Raw genomic sequence first — 17,225 nt, 5'->3', positions numbered from 1 at the left:
TTGAGGGTGAATAAATGACAGATGACAGAATAGGCTTCATTTTCATAGACACTGATGTATTTATTAATGTGTTTTTTCACAATATTGACCTATGGACTTGGCATTTTACGACTTCTAGTACACTTTTAGGTCTATTGATCATTTCGCAACTGTAAACAACAGACCCATGTGGAAACATTTGCATGCACCACGAGCACGCTGACACATGTGTCTAAGGATAAATTCAATGTGCACATTGCTTCTGTTGTTCTCCGTTTCGCTAGATGCAGGAGCCCCGTTGCGGGGCTTATCCTTACCTGCCCCTGACGGACTGCAATGTGCACAGCTGGCTGTTTGTGGACCAATTCGAATGAATGAATGAGGCTGAACGTGATAGGCCACCACGTTCTGTTTCGTGTCGGGTTGCACACGTGATTGCCTTTACGCTCGCACTGTTTTCACACAGCCCGTTGAGTTTCCATGGTGAGGGGGGCAGGGCGGAAAAACATTCCAAAGTAGTTCACTTGCTGTGTTAAGAATGTTGCACCTTCTCTAAAAGCCTCACAGCAGGTGAAATTGTGTTGCTGTATTTCCGTCACACGTTATTCAGCGCACAGCCCGAACGGGAGGAAAATGGCATGCCAGGTGGTCTGTGTCCACTGGTATTTTCACGCTCATGCTGTGGTGGTTGTTCAAGTTGGTGGCTGTGACGGTGAGAGAGCAAATAAGGACTCGCAGTCGCTGCATCTCTCTCTTTGGGGGGTGGGATCTCTGGTTGGAGTCCAGACAAAGATTCAACGGCTGGAGCCAATGAGTCATAGTCCTCCTCCCCGGAAAAACGTGAGCACATGTTAGAAAAAAACCCACCCATCTTCTGTCTCTCCTTTCGGCTTTGCACAATTGAAAATCATAATTGATGTGAACAGAATGTTTCTTCCATCCCTCTCCCTCTCAGTTCCTGTCGGCATTTGACAACCAGGAGAACATTAACAAAACATTGTGGGTTCTGAACTGAGCCAAAGACGCCACCCAGATGGATTACCGACTGGGTACAAACCGGTCTGGTTTTAAATGCAAACTGTCTTCTTGGAGCGGCCAGTAATGGCATGTTTGGGCTAATTTATGAGGTCTTGCTGTGACTGTTTCTCGATAAAGGCCCATTCACAACAAGGACTAGAACTAAAGTTTGAATAATTGTTCTAATTCAATGAGAATCGAGAAGTCATGCCACAACAATAATGACTGCAATATTCGGAGCGGCTAGCAATAGCAAGCTAGCTTTGAAAGTATGAGATCCCACCCTCCTCCAAAGCCACGCCTCCTTCAAAACGCATGAGCGCACACAGCAGAGTTCGCAAAGCATCGCGAGACGAGAGACTGCGTTAAGTTACCTCACGTATCAAAGTACATAACATTATAATAATGATGAACATAAACAACTTAAAGAGCACTGACCTGTACCACCTGACTGCTGCAGATTCATTTCTGCGTTGATAGTGTTGCCTTTGAAACACATATAATGTCGCAGGTTTTCATCTCTTACAGTTGTTATGGCGTGAACGCAGCAGAAGCTGGGTGTTTTGGTCCAAAGGGAACTGTAAAAGGTGGCTGCTGTTTCGGTTGTGGTACTTGGTGACTAACGTCTGTCTAACTCATAGCATGAAATGAGCTGGTGACGTGTGATGTCTGCGCAAACACGGAGGTATGAAAATGAGCGGGTGGGACTTCATATCATTGCATTCGGACCGAAAACAATGATTGGATGAAAATTTTATGGCCCTACGCCTTCCACAGACAATAAAAAAATCGAACCATATTCTCTAACCAGTTCTCCACCCACGGCTCGGCACGCACTTAAATTGTAAAACATACAGACAGAGTTCGGACAGAGTTCAGACAGCATGTTTCTGTTCAATGGATACACATTATGGCTTTCCAAAACAGTGACTTTTTGTAAACTTTGTTCAATAGGAGCGCCGTATGCTCTACTATGACCAATCATTTACGCCGTCATCAACCGGATGTTGATAGCGCGTGAGCGCAGGTGAGACCTGAACAGCACACGCTGTTATCTGTGTTTGTACAAAACTCTTTTAAGCCTTGCCAGTTTAAACATTCAAGCGTAAGAAGATGTGACTCACGCGCGCTGAGAGAAGATTTGTGTGTGCACTCATCCGAAGCGCACACACGGAAAGCCGTGTCTCAGACAGCGTGCAAATATTTTGTTCTCTTTTAAATCTTGCGCTTGAACGGACAAATTCACACAAAAATGTCAATGTGCCCGTCTTGGCGAGTATCCTAGAAAACATAGTAGGTTATGTCTTAAAGGGATAGTTCACCCAAAAAACCCAGAAATGTTTATGTTTATCTGCTTACCCCCAGGGCATCCAAGATGTAGGTGTCTTTGTTTCTTCAGTAGAACACAAATGAAGATTTTTAACTCCAACCGCTGCAGTGTGATAGTCGTATAATGCATGTCAATGGGGATATTTTAGAGTATGAGAGCAATGAGAGTAAAAACACATAGACATACAAATCCATATTAAACCATGCGGCTCGTGGCGACACATTGATGTCTTAAGACACGAAACAATCGGTTTCTGCGAGAAACCGAACAGTATTTATGTTGTTTTTTTTACCTCTTTGTCAGACGAATGTCATCTAGTATTCCCAGCTCCATAACTTATATAGCGCTTTTCTTGGCACTCAAAGCGCTTTACATATAGAAGGGGGAATCTCCTCAACCACCACCAATGTGCAGCATCCACCTGGATGATGCGACGGCAGCCATATTGCGCCAGAACGCCCACCACACACACCAGCTGATTGGTGGAGAGGAGACAGAGTGATGAAGCCAATCTGTATATGGGGATGATTAGGAGGCCATGATGGAGGGGGGCCAATGGGCAAATTTGGCCAGGATGCCGGGGTTACACCCCTACTCCTTATCGAAGGACATCCTGGGATTTTTAATGACCACAGAGAGTCAGGACCTCGGTTTAACGTCTCATCCGAAGGACGGTGTTTGTTACAGTATAGTGTCCCCATCATTATACGGTGGTGTTAGGACCCACACAGACCACAGGGTGAGCGCCCCCTGCTGGCCTCACTAACACCTCTACCAGCAGCTACCTGGTTTTTCCCCAGTTGGTCTCCCATCCAGGTACTAACCAGGCTCAGCCCTGCTTAGCTTCAGTGGGCTGCAGGGTGATATGGCTGCTGGTTATAATAAGGTCAAAATAAAAATAAAATAAGGTCAAAATACTTGCGCGATCAAAGATATATAAACGTAGATGCCTCATTCGATCCGCGCAGGCACTAATGAGGATTCTATGTATATATTTATGATCGCACCGGTATTTTGCATGTATTTTGACCTTATTTGCCGGAAGTGATGGCGCGGGGACGGCTGATGCAGAGTATGGATATGGATATTTTTCTTACACAAACGCATCGATTCGTTTCAGAAGGCCTGTATTAACTGGAGCCGCGTGGAGCACGTTATTTGACGGACAGATGCATTTTTTATGGACTTCAAAAACAGAGCAACTATTACTGCTATTATAATGCTTGTATTAGCCAGAACATTTTTAATATAACTCAGATTTTATTCGTCTTGAAGAAGAATGTCATATACACCTTGGATGACTTGAGGGTGAGTAAATCATGGGCTAATTTTCATTTTTGGGTGAACTATCCCTTTAAGTGGTGCTGTCAAAAAATTTGCGCGTTAACGCACGCAATAACTTTTTTCAGTTTAACTCTCTAATAATATTTAAAGCCATTAATGCAGCATTCGTTTTTCTATCATCCTTTGGCTAGCTTTACATTATATGATCACACATGACAAAAGAGAACACGCTGTCTGTGAATGTCCTGTTTGCGTCTCAATCAGCCCAGTTTCCTAGGTGGTGAATCAGTATATCGTGTACATGAATGTGGCCGACCCCCTACTAGTGCCCTGACTACTGAACCAGGAAGCTGATTGAGATGCACCCCTTGTCTGAAAGATGCGCGCCAGAATCAATTTCTCTTTCGCGCTTCAATGAACAATAACACAGACAGAATTATGCCAAAATGCCCATTTTGTCGAGTATTCTCATAAGAGCCGTGAGTAAATGAGTTAAATAACGTCTTAAATGAACTTAAAAGAACTGTGGAGAAAATGAGATGCGCGTGACAGTGCGTCAGATCCATGTCATGTTCGGCAGCGGCAGATCTTAAAGGAACAGCAGACTAGTAAACCAGTTGCTGTGATGTCTCTCATTAATGTTCATCAAAGAACAAAGGTAACAGAGAAAATTGTAGCTTTAATAAGGAGTTATTCTATATTTAATTTATTATTTATGCAGACAGTTTAATAACTTTATTCACTTTCTGTATACCCCTCCTTGAGCCTTGGGGGGTTTTGAGTACCCGAATGATCCTAGGAGCTATGTTGTCCAGGGCTATATGCCCCTGGTAGGGTCTCCCAAGGCAAACAGGTCCTGGGTGACGGGTCAGACTAAGAGCGGTTCAGAAGTCCAGTATGAACGACAAAAAATCAAGGACCGAGATGTCGCCCGGCATGGCGCAGCCGGGGCCCCACCCTGGAGCCAGGCCCTGGCTTGAGGCTCGTATGCGAGCACCTGGTGGCCGGGCTCACCACCTGCAGGAGGGATCATAAGGGACCGGTGCATAGAGGATCGAGCGATAGTCGAAGGCGACGCCCCTGATGACCCGATCTCTTTAGGGACGTGGAATGCCGGTCTGTCGTGGTGAAGAAGGAGCTGAGCTGTAAGACAAAGCTCTCGATTTACCGGTCGATCTACGTTCCTACTCTCATCTTTCGGTCATGACCGGAAGGACAAGATCCCAGGTGGCCGAAATGAGCTTTCTCCGAAGTGTGGCTGGGCGCTCCCTTAGAGATAGGGTGAGAAGCTCGTCACTCGGGAGGAGCTCAGAGTAGAGCTGTTGCTTCTCCACATCGAGAGGAGCCAGCTGAGGTGGCTTGGGCATCTATTTCAGATGCCTCCTGGACACCTTCCCAAGGAGGTGTTTTTCTGGCATGTCCCACCGGGAGGAGACCCCGGGGAAGACCTAGGACACGCTGGAGGGATTATGTCTCCTGGCTGGCCTGGGAACGCCTCGGGGTCCCCCCGGAAGAGCTGGAGGAAGTGGCTAGGGAGTCTGGGACCTGGAGGGCCGCTGTCCTGCAGAGTTTAGCTCCAACCCCAATTAAACACACCTGAACCAGCTAATCAGCTAATCAGTGTCTTATTAGGACCGTGTAAGACCTTGATTAGCTGGTTCAGGTGTGTTTATTTGCGGTTGGAGATAAACTCTGCAGGACAGCGGCCCTCCAGGACCGAGTTTGGAGACCCCTGGCTTAGACTGTTGCCCCCGCGACCCGGCCCCGGATAAGCGGAAGATTATGATGTTGACTTTCTGTATATATCTAACAGGTAGGAAGGCCACAGGTAAATATGACATTTATTATAATGGTTTATGTGAAGATTGGTTTAAGTTTAATGTTTTTGTTTTTTTCAGAGACATCAGTAGCAGTATTAGTCTCAGTGATATATGCATTCCTTCATAAAAAGATGCCATTACAACAAATATTTAACATATACTGTCTTTAAGTTGTTTCTACATTAATTTGGAGAGTAACTGTGAAATTATTACAATATAAAAATATTCAAAACACATGTTTATAATCGCATCTAATCGCAATTAATTACAGAAAAAGTTTCAACAATTGACAGCACTAGTTAGACAATGCAGTTTGGATCGGTGCATTATGTCTTAAAGTGACAGCAGCCTAATTTTCCTGCTCTCTATGTTTCTAATGTTAATCAAACAACAAAATACAAGGAAATCACTCACTGCTCTTGACTGAATAGCTTTTTTAAGTTTAATAATGATTCATCTTTTATCTAATTTATACAGTGAATACATTTACATTTGATTACGTTATTCAATTTCTGTACCTGAAAACTACTGTTACCTAAATAACCTTTGTATCTTTGCTCTATTGTATTTATTTGTGCTATTGCTTGTAGTTAGATTATTTGTTCTTATTTTCTTCATTTTTATTGGACAGTAGTCCTTTTTCCCCTGAACATAGCACATACAGAACCATACCGGAACCGTGACCCTAAAACCGCTATAAAAACCACTTAACTTGCGAAGGGACTTTCAACCACCATAACAAAAGAAATGTTTCTGGAACAAATCACAGACGACAAATTTTGCAGACGAAATTTAGTCTTTTCAATAGGAATGTGTGCTTTGGAGTTTTGCGTGAGGATTTCAAGTTTTTCAAGATTTCAAGATGTTCAAGTTGGTCACGTAAATTTGCAGCAAGTTGCTTATTGACGATAGATAATGGACTTTTTTTTGCCTATGAAATATAATTGAGATATCAGTTATGTGACTGTACTCTTATAGAACGATTCTTTCCCAGCTGATGAATGCTAAAAAAATTGACGACCAATCAGAATCCACCCGACTTGAGCTTGAGCATTTAAAGTGGCAGGCGACATACCTGCGATACACGCTTATAAAAGAAAGAATGTCTTTGTCCATTGGTGTGAATGCTAATAAGGTTATTGTTATAGTTATCTGGTTTTCTAAAAAGGACATTATGGTGCGTAGATCACAGGCTGTGACTTTTATGTCACACCGTAATTGCAAGAGGGGAAGTGCAAGCAAGGCCATAGGTGTGGTTCAGCTGTGTTGATTCTCTTTGAGATTACAGCAAGAGGCAAGGAATGACAACTATATTTCTCAACATCATCCCTTTTAGTTGCAAGGAAGGTGTGTTGCAAACCCTAAACGTGCTGCTAAAAACAGCAGCAGTGATCTTCTCTTTTGGGCGGGAGGCAGCAACCCTGATATGCTATTGGCCGACACAATCTTTACTCTCTTTTGGTACACAGTGCAGTCGCACTCGAACATTCTTTACCCGTTTACGTGTCCAAAACACCCCGCAGAGCATCGCTTGAAAGGATGGAGAGCAAACAACTGGATGCTATTTGCAAAGGGGGTTTTCTCACAGTGCTAAGCTTGTCCACTTAGCAATGTGCAATACTATGAGAACATTTAGTCCTATACGCTGAACCTGATCATCAAAGGCTAAGCAAAATGACACAGCAGTTAAGTTTGCAACTTGTGGGAATAAAAGTCCAAAAAAAGGAAAGCCTGAATCATCAGCTATTATTCATATTCTCTCAGTCATTTCTCTACCACAATTAGGTAATCTGTTTCTCTGGAATATTTATTGAAGACATGTTCTAGTATCCAATCGACCTTATCAAAATATACATAGTCTGTATACATAGAAAGAAACAAACGTGTGGTGTATACGAGATTACAGTGTAAGTGGGAGATAATTATTGGTTTATTGCATTTAATCATAGACCATGAAGATCTACAGTCACCTCAAGATAATGAAAGCTTCTATGAGAAACATATTACAGATGTTACATATTGAAGTAATTACAGGAAAATGTATCATGCGAAACTTGTGAAGAACATGTCCGATCCTTAAATCAATCTTCAGAATTAAAGAAGTAAATAAGAAATGATGTTGTGCTTAAAAACATTTAAGCATTTTTATTATTAAAAGTCCATAATTAAAGGGATAGTTCACCCAAAAATGAAAATTAGCCCCTGATTTACTCACCCTCATGTCATCCGAGGTGTATATGACATTCTTCTTTCAGACGAATAAAATCTGAGTTATATTAAAAATGTTCTGGCTAATCCAAGCATTATAATAGCAGTAATAGTTGCTCTGTTTTTGAAGTCCATAAAAAATGCATCTGTCCGTCAAATAACGTGCTCCATGTGGGTCCAGGGTGTTAATAAAGGCGAATCGATGCGTTTGTGTACGAAAAATATTCATATTTAAAAATGTATTTCATTTTTTTCTATGGCTCTGCATCAGCCGCCCCCCCGCCATCACTTCCGGCGAATAAGGTCAAAATAGATGCAAAATACCAGCACGATCATAGATATATACATACACTCTAAAAAATGCTGTGTTAAAAACCCAGCAATTGGGTTGTTTTAAGCAAACATTTAACCCAACCACTGGGTTAGTCCATTTTCAACCCAACATGGGTTATTTTTAACAAAGCAATTTTTAGGGTGTAGATTCCTCATTAGTGCCTGCCCGGATCGGTCGAATGAGGCATTTACACACACATATATATATATATGGCGCTGGAAATACTAGATGACATTCGTCTGATAAGAGGTAAAAAAATAACAAATTCTTTTCGGTTTCTCGCAGAAAAACGATCGTTTTGTGTCTTAAGACATCAATGTGTCGCCACGAGCCACATGGTTTAATATGGATTTGTATGTCTATGTGTTTTTACTCTCATTGCTCTCATACTCTAAAATATCCCCATTGACATGCATTATACGACTATCACACTGCAGCGGTTGGAGTTAAAAATCTTAATTTGTGTTCTACTGAAGAAACAAAGACACCTACATCTTGGATGCCCTGGGGGTAAGCAGATAAACATAAAAATTTCGCTTTGGGGTGAACTATCCCTTTAAGGCTCATTACCGTTCAATCTTTTTCTCATTACATTATTGTGAAGAAGAAACAGTAATGTATGTTATCCAATTGTTTTGTCTCATTTTAATACATGTATTAGAAGTAATGAAAATATGGCGAGAAAAAGTCAGTACCCAGATGTGTTGTGGTAATGACAGAAAACTTATATAAATTATAATAATGGGCCCTATTTTAATTATCTGAGCGCATGTTCTGAAGCGTATGGCGCAGATGCACTTACCTAGTCTCTTAATGAGTCATTTTTATTTTATTTTTTTTTTTTTTGCGTAACGTGCAATAAACCAATCATCTCCCATTCCCTTTAAAAGCCAGTTGCGCTTGCACCATGGCGGATTCGCTATTTACATGGCAGAATTTGCGAGTGAAAAGACTGAATGCTTCTCCAGAGAGGAATTCTTTTATTTTTAATATTTAAAAATGTCTGTGTGCTGCTGCGCATCCTTGTGTGTAACCCGGCTATAGGCGCATATTACTAACGCGCCCTTTAAATAACACAAAAAATACTGCACTATTGACTTAAGACCAGATTTTTGTTGGTCAATGGCGCAGTTGTTTTGAGTTGCCTCAAAATAGCAACGCACCAACAATGCGCCTGAAAACACCTCGTTCTCAGACCAGCACGCCCATGGGCGAACAGATGGGCGCGAGTGCATTTGCTATTTAAACAACGTGGCACTGGACGTGAAAATGATAACTGCGTCGGGCTGAAACTAGCAAAAAACGCCTGGCGCCAGGTGTATGATATAGGGCCCATTGTCACAATTCCTAAAATGAATGAATGATCCTAAAAAAAGTCTTCAGTTTCTTTATGCAATATAAATATATTATTATTTAAATATAGGATATATTTTATTTCCTATTTCATATATTTGGTTTATTTTATTTTATGAAAGAAAACCTTTTATATTTGTATGCAATTCACCTTAGATTACTTCTCACATACTCGCAATCGTGAACAGCAACATCCTTCACTTCCTGAATAATAGTCATTTCAAAATGCTCTCATGGAGTGACTGCTTTCACAGTTGGCAATTACAGGGTCCCTTGAACACTTGAGCATGTTCTAGCACTTTTGTATTGGTCTCTCTGCCACACATAAGGCATTGATGCTCAGCCCATCGTTCGTGTGGCTGGACTACGATGAGTCACAGGTGAAAATTGGCTTGGTGATTTAGAAGCACTGTCTGACAGACCCTGATGATTCACTGGGATGGAGGGTTGCGGGGGAATGCTGGATTTCACACTGACTTTCTTTATCTCATTCATAAAAAAAGAGAGAAAAACACCTGGTTGCCAACATTACCTCCGTCCTGAATGTCACCTCCACGGGTAGCTAGAAATGAATCTCTGCCCTCACTCTAGAGAAAAGTGTGACTTTATGGATAACTACATGGGAGAATCTCACAGAAACATGAATCTCTCATCAAAACAGGTCTAGGTTACATCTCACCCCAAAGCATCTAAGGAAATATTATATCTATATTTTCATAATTACTTTCAGATCCCCCACCCCCCAAAATTCTCAAATTTGTTTTGAATTGTCACTTGGACATCTTGTTCTTGACATCTTGTTTCACTATATTTAGCTATGTGGTTTTGTAAATGCATTGCACATCGTCCATGGTTGGTGACCTCACACCTCATTTGCTTGAGGGAGTTTGGAAAATAGCACTTACACGTGAACTTTAAATATTATGAATGTGGAATAATTTTCAATTGTGCATTTGAAGTAACATAATGTCCCTTTATAGTAGACAAAACGATGTTTAAACTGCATTGCCACAGTGTGGAGGACTATACCCTAACAAAAAAAAAGAAGTTTATTTAAGTGTGCTACTAGTTTACTTCTTTTAGTCAGACGTATACACATACAATGTGACTTTTACCTGGCAGAAAAGTCTCAAAAGTATATATTTTGATCGAGATATACTTAAAAGGTCAAATTAAGTATTCCAAGTATACTCTTTACTCTAAAAAATAATGTGTTGGCGCAACAAAAAAACAATTAACGCAACAGTTTAACTTTGAATGAATTTACGTTCAACCAACAAACTACACTGAGTTAGAGGAACTTTGTAGCATAAACACAAATTTTTAAGTTGATTTCTCCAAAAAATTAAGTCGCTCCAACTACCAGAGTAAAGGTCCTTTCGCACTGGATGTGATTTTGACGCGCAAATAATTTGCGCAATGGTTTTATTTTTTGATCAGCTGTTTGTGTAATGAGTGCTCTAGCGACGACAGAAAAGGCTTCAACCAATCACATACAAGGAAACAAAGGTCACGAAATGTCCAGTTGATGTCACTAGCTATTCAATCAACATTAACCTTTGCCAGGTATCGCATTTCTCACGCGCCCACTGTAGGCTACAGACAACGATAACATAACCTTTTGAGTTAAAACTCGTTGATTCTTTTCTAAACCTTGTGTCCGCGACTATGGAAAGTGAATGTTTGCGTCAGTGTGACTGTGGCACTTAAATGTTTACATTGTGACTGAACTGGAAACATAGCAGCTCCGGATCGATTGGTTCCTGAAGTGTGTGTTTGTCTCGTCAGATGCAGTGCTACTGTCTCTGGAGGAGCTCCTCAAATTGTCCCACAGACATTCGAAAGTGCAGAACCGGCCATGATACATTTTTAGCTCCTGTACAAGATTTGCAAACTCCCCTTCAGACTCTCTGTTCTTTAAGACTGGGTGCACCTAAAACCTTCTTTTTGGTCTTTTAAATAAAATGAAAAGCTCGTCTTCACTGAATGATGAAGTGTCCATGTTTACTCAGCTGTCGCCGCAAATGTTTTGGAATGTTGGAGCTCTGAAACGTCACAGATGTCGCAAACGCGCGTCGCGGCTGATGTGAATGGTTTTGACGCAAACTATTTGCACGCAAAATATTCGCATTTTCGCTTCGCTTTTCCGTTATGCATTACTGAATTACTTTTACGTGTTGATGTAGCATATTACATCCTTTAACCCCATAGTTTTACATACTGTCTTATAATTTTTTTTTTAATATTGATCTATAAAGAAAACAGATATGTTCCTAATTTTGAGTATGTGGATTTTTTTTTTTTATAAAGGAATTTACTTCAAATCTGCTTAACTCTTTCCCCGCCATTGACAGAATTTTCCGGCTATCCATGTTTTCACTGTTATATGGTAGGGGGCGCTATTACGCATCTTCTGAAATAGTACAGACTCTCCGGATCAAAACGCATTATTTTACATTGCTTATGCTCATGTAAAATAATGCGAACATTAAACAGCATATAAATAAAAACTGCCTAACATTAGTGAATTAAATATCGGCGCATGAAGAGGTATAGGACTGGGGCGCTTTGGGGGTATTGATGGACGCAACTCCGAATGAAATCTTTGACAAAAAAGCGATGTTCTCAGCTTTTTTTTTTATGAAACTTACCCACATTCAAGTGTTAATAAATTAAGAATACATGAAGCTAGAATAAAACTAACTTTCTTTTGATATATTGCATGTTCAGATATTCATACAACAAAATATTCTGGGGGCTATGAAAGTTTTGTGAAAATGATAAAAAAAAAGAAAGAGTTAAAATACAGTTAAAGGTATATTTCAAGTATAAAAATGATTTCCTAAATAGGAACATATAGTATACATATGAATAGTATGCTAAGTTCACTTACAAGTATACTTGCAATATAAAGTAGTTTACTGAGAGTATACTTCAAAGTGTACTTTTATAAACTAAAAAAGTATTTTATTAGTAAACTATTAGTCACTTGTATAGTTGCAGTGCAAACAAAAACTTAGTTGTAAACTAGTTGTGTACTCAAAGTTTACTACTGTTACACTTAAAGTATGCTTTTATACACTAAAAAGTGGGCCAGTTTAGTCCCAAGTAATATTGAAATAATACACTTATAAGTACTAGTACATTGATATTAGTATACAAACTTGTAAAATATACTTGTTTTTATTCTATTTTAGTATACTTATTTTTTGTAAGGGTAAATTACGTGTGGTAATGCTCCTTTGAGTATGGCCAGCAGAGATGACTAATCCTTAATGGCCATATCTGCTTTGCGTTTCATGTGTTACATACTGATCCAGAACTCTGTGTGTGTAAACGTGAGTGATGGCAGATGAGTACACAGCCTGTGTCCTACATTACAAGCAATCATAAAACACGTTCAGCCCACAGCTTCACAGAAATAACGTGCAAGTAAGTGAAATCATGTTGAAGGGTAAAAGAACATGACACTCCGAATAGAGTTTTGAGGTCAGCAACAGGCCGATTCTAAATCTAACAGGATTATTCCAGACAGAGACATTGTTCGGGGTGGAAATCCATGTGCCGTGTTTATTGATTATGTAACTAAGTCAGCTATAACAGGCTTTGAGATGTTCTGCTCTTCTGCTTTGACTCCTTCTATGTTATATGCTCTTCAACTTTGGGCACTTTTCTGTCCCAGGGGTTACATTTTTTTTTGTTGGTCACATTATAAATGGAAACTTTGAAATGCCTCGAATGCCTTTTATACATAGATTTTATTGTTTTACCCTTGTCACAAACCCAGACAATCTTTAACTAATAAACATAAACCATTTCAAAATGTATAAAAATATTTACAATTATTTCAACATTATGACTGTCAGATGTGGCTACATTTCAGGCATTATCTCACAAGAAAACATAACTATTGGAATTTTTTGGTGAATGGGTGGTGAATTTGTATGCATTTAAACGATTTAATTATTAATTTTAGGAAAAATGTAAGCATCCACCCCTAAACCTAAATGTCATTGGGGCGTAAGCAGATCGTATGAAAACATACAAATGAGATCGCTCAAATTCATATGAATTTACAAAAAATTCGGCAAAATGTAAAATAGTTACACGTTTGTTTTGTCCCTAATAAAGTTTTATATTTAAGATACATATCCTTGGTGTGAACAAGCCTTTCCTGTTAATCAATTTACAGGTTTTTACTGTTGCATATAAATAAAAATTATGTTTGCAAAACGTAAAATAGTTACATTTTTGTTTTGCCTGTAATAACTTTTTTATTTAAAATAGCTTTAGCAAAACAAAAGTCTTTCCACCACAGAATGCTATTAAACGCAATAAATTACAGAAATTACAGTGTTGTGGAAATGATCATGACTTTAAAAAACTAAAGCCCTTTCACACAGCAATCCCGGTAAATTACCGTAAAAGTACCAGAACAACTTTTCCGGAGAATACCAACACAATCTCACAGCAATTCGTGACTATTTTACGTTTTACTGAATTGGTGGCTAATTCGTACATGGTCCTTCATAATGAGATTTGTTTGAAAATCGTATGCTTTTGTACGAATCAAATTGTACGAATTCATACGACAGTTTTCTTCTGTGATGCATTCAGCCCCTTTCAAACAGCAATCCCGGTTAATTACCGTAAAAGTCCCAGAACAACTTTTCCGGTAAATACCAACACAATCTCACGGCAATTTGTAGCTATTTTACGGTTTACTGAATTGGTGGCTTATTCGTACAAATTTGTACAATCTCATTCGTACGTTTTCGTACGATCTGTTTGAACCCCAGTGACGGGAAGGTTTAGGTTGGGGGTTTGGGGTGGTCCTTCATAATGAGATTCTTTTGAAAATCATACGTTTCTGTATTAATCAAATTGTACAGATTCATACGAAACCACCACCTCCTAAAATACTTCCGTTTTCCCGTGAGATCGGGTTGGTAAATATACAAATATGCTGTTCACACAAGCAGCGTTCCGTCTTTTTACTGGTAAGAGACCATTCACACATCAGTACCAAAATAACGGTAAACTCTGTGACGTCAATCATTGGAAATTACCTTTAAAGGATGAGCTGACAGACGTATGGAGATAATCACACAAAATGTGGTTTCGCTCTTAAAAACACAAGACGCATAATAGTTCCTATAGTAGCCTACTGTTGTTACTATATGCAATAGTACATGCAGAGCCCAAGTGCTAATAAAAGATAAAGAAGGCAGGGTCTCGAGCACGAGGCATGGTCAAAAGGACCCACAGCACATGACCCTTATTTATTCAATGGTTATTAATATTAAAGACACTTGCATAACTAATAGATCTGACCATAGAATGACCAGGTGGTATATTGCTGCTGAATTGGTGATCAGGCTCATATTGTGCTTCGGTTTGTGTGGCGCCCCAGATGGTGAGATTGGGTCTTTTCAGGCAGCGTTGGCCAGATGTACCCGGGTGATTATGTGGTTTTTCATGTCAGCTCGGCTCTTAAAAGAGATCAGTCATGGTTGTCTTTTACCGATCTGTTGGAGCTATGTCGAAATTGTGTATGACGTGCCTGTCACCCACACAGCCAAAGTAAAAAAAGTGCTGTTTCTAGCTGCATTTAGTGGGCACGAGTTGCATGTGCTCAGCAAGAAGTGAAACCCAGATGCTTTCAGGAAGCCTGCACTGTGACTTTAAAGGGCTGGACGTCCTGCCCATTTTGTTCCGTCTTTACGTGTGTGTGTGTGTGTGGGGGGGGGGGGGGGGGGGGTGTTCTCGTAAGACTCCACACAGTCACATGTGCTCGGAGAGAGCTCTTGGCTCATTTTTCCACAGACAGTTCACATGCAGGCAGGGTACTGAAACTCTGGCAACGAATCACAGTTGAATCTTTAATGGCTTTGTGCATGTGTGTGTGTATGTGTGTGTGTGTAAATGTCTGAACAGCTGCCAGCACAGCCCTAGCGGCAGTAGGCTCTCTCTCCACAGGGCTGAATGCTACATGTGACTGGGGGTGTATTTTAACTGGATTATGTAAGCGCTCCGGCCGAGTCTATGCACAGTGCACGAATAAAGATGGCTGTACATGATTCAGAGGCGTGCATGCTCTCTTACCGGTGTTCATTTCCAAACAGATTAAGTGATTCCTGCGCAGAGCTGTCGGTTACGACAGACTTCGGCCCTTGTGTTTGTACACCTGTCCCTGTGCATGTGCACAGTATATTTTTGGCACTGTACTTTGATACTTTTTTGAGGAAATCAACCTAGAAATGGCTTACTTATGGTTAGATATTAAACAGAGATAGTTTAATAGGGGGGAAATTAATATCCAAAAAAGTATGCTTAACCTTTAATGTCAGGTTTTAATTATTTTTATACTGATAAATGAATAATTGTAAATTTAAAAGTTGCCATCCATAAACTAACTAAATTGATAAATCTGAGGCCTGACCTTTAGTGAATGATTATAATATTAAAGCTTGACCTCAAAGATCAAAGCTTGACGTCACATTTTTTATGTATAATTTTCTACTGATAATTGTGAACTAAAAATGCTTGCATGTAAAACATGGATATGTATAATTATTATTAAGAGTATAAAACAAGAGGAATATATATATATATATATATATATATATATATATATATATATATATATATATATATATATATATATATATATATATATATATATATATATATATATATATTAGATTTTGATGAATTAATTCATATTTTGAATTATCTTTTGTTTTTTATTTTTTATATTTAAATTTTTGTATGTTTTAGTGTTGTTATGTACTGTTGTCATTCATAATTTTTTAATATTACTATTTAGCTTTAATTTATTGTTATTTCAGATTTAGTTTTAGTAATTTTAGTACTTCAATCAAACTTATTGGTTTCAGTTAAATCCCAAGCCAACATTTCTATTTTTTTTGGTTTACACACACACACACACGCACACACACACACACACACACACACACACACACACACACACACACACACACACACACACACACACACACACACACACACACACACACACACACACACACACACACACACACACACACACACACACACACACACACACACACACACACACACACACACACACACACACACACACACACACACACACACACACACACACATTCTTGTAACCTTTCTAACCTGAGCCCTTACCCTGAACCTGCCCTTAACCTAATTATAACCGTAACCCTAAAACCAAGTCTTGACCCTCAAACGGGTCTTTAAAGACTGGCCAAAATGTCCTCACTTTACTCTCTTTGTCCTCAGTCAGCTGGTCTAAAATTCAAACCAGTCCTCACAAAGGTAGTTGTACAAGTAGTACACACACACACACACACACACACACACACACACAGTGATTATCTCCTCATCACGGCACCTGTTAGTGGGTGGGATATATTAGGCAGAAAATAAACATTTTGTCCTCAAAGTTGATGTGTCAGAAGCTGGAAAAATGGGCAAGCATAAGAATTTGAGAGAGTTTGACATGGGCCAAATTGGGATGGCTGATGAGTCAGAGCATCTCCAAAACTGCAGCTCTTGTGGGGTGTTCTCGGTCTGCAGTGGTCAGTAGTATCTTTCAAAAGTGGTCCAAGGAAGGAACAGTGGTGAACCGGCGACAGGGTCATGGGCGGCCAAGGCTCACTGATGCACGTGGGGAGCGAAGGTTGGCCCGTATGGTCCGATCAAACAGATGAGCTACTGTAGCTCAGATTGCTCAAGAAGTTAATTCTGATTCTGATTGAAAGGTGTCAGAATACACAGTGCATCACAGTTTGTTGCATATGGGGCTGCATAGCCGCAGACCAGTCAGGGTGTCCATGCTGACCCCGTCCACCGGCGAAAGCACCAACAGTGGGTATGTGAGCAT

Source organism: Gobio gobio, assembly GCF_949357685.1.
Source record: "Gobio gobio genome assembly, chromosome: 25".
NCBI lineage: Eukaryota > Metazoa > Chordata > Actinopteri > Cypriniformes > Gobionidae > Gobio > Gobio gobio.
This window is presented reverse-complemented; position numbering follows the sequence as displayed.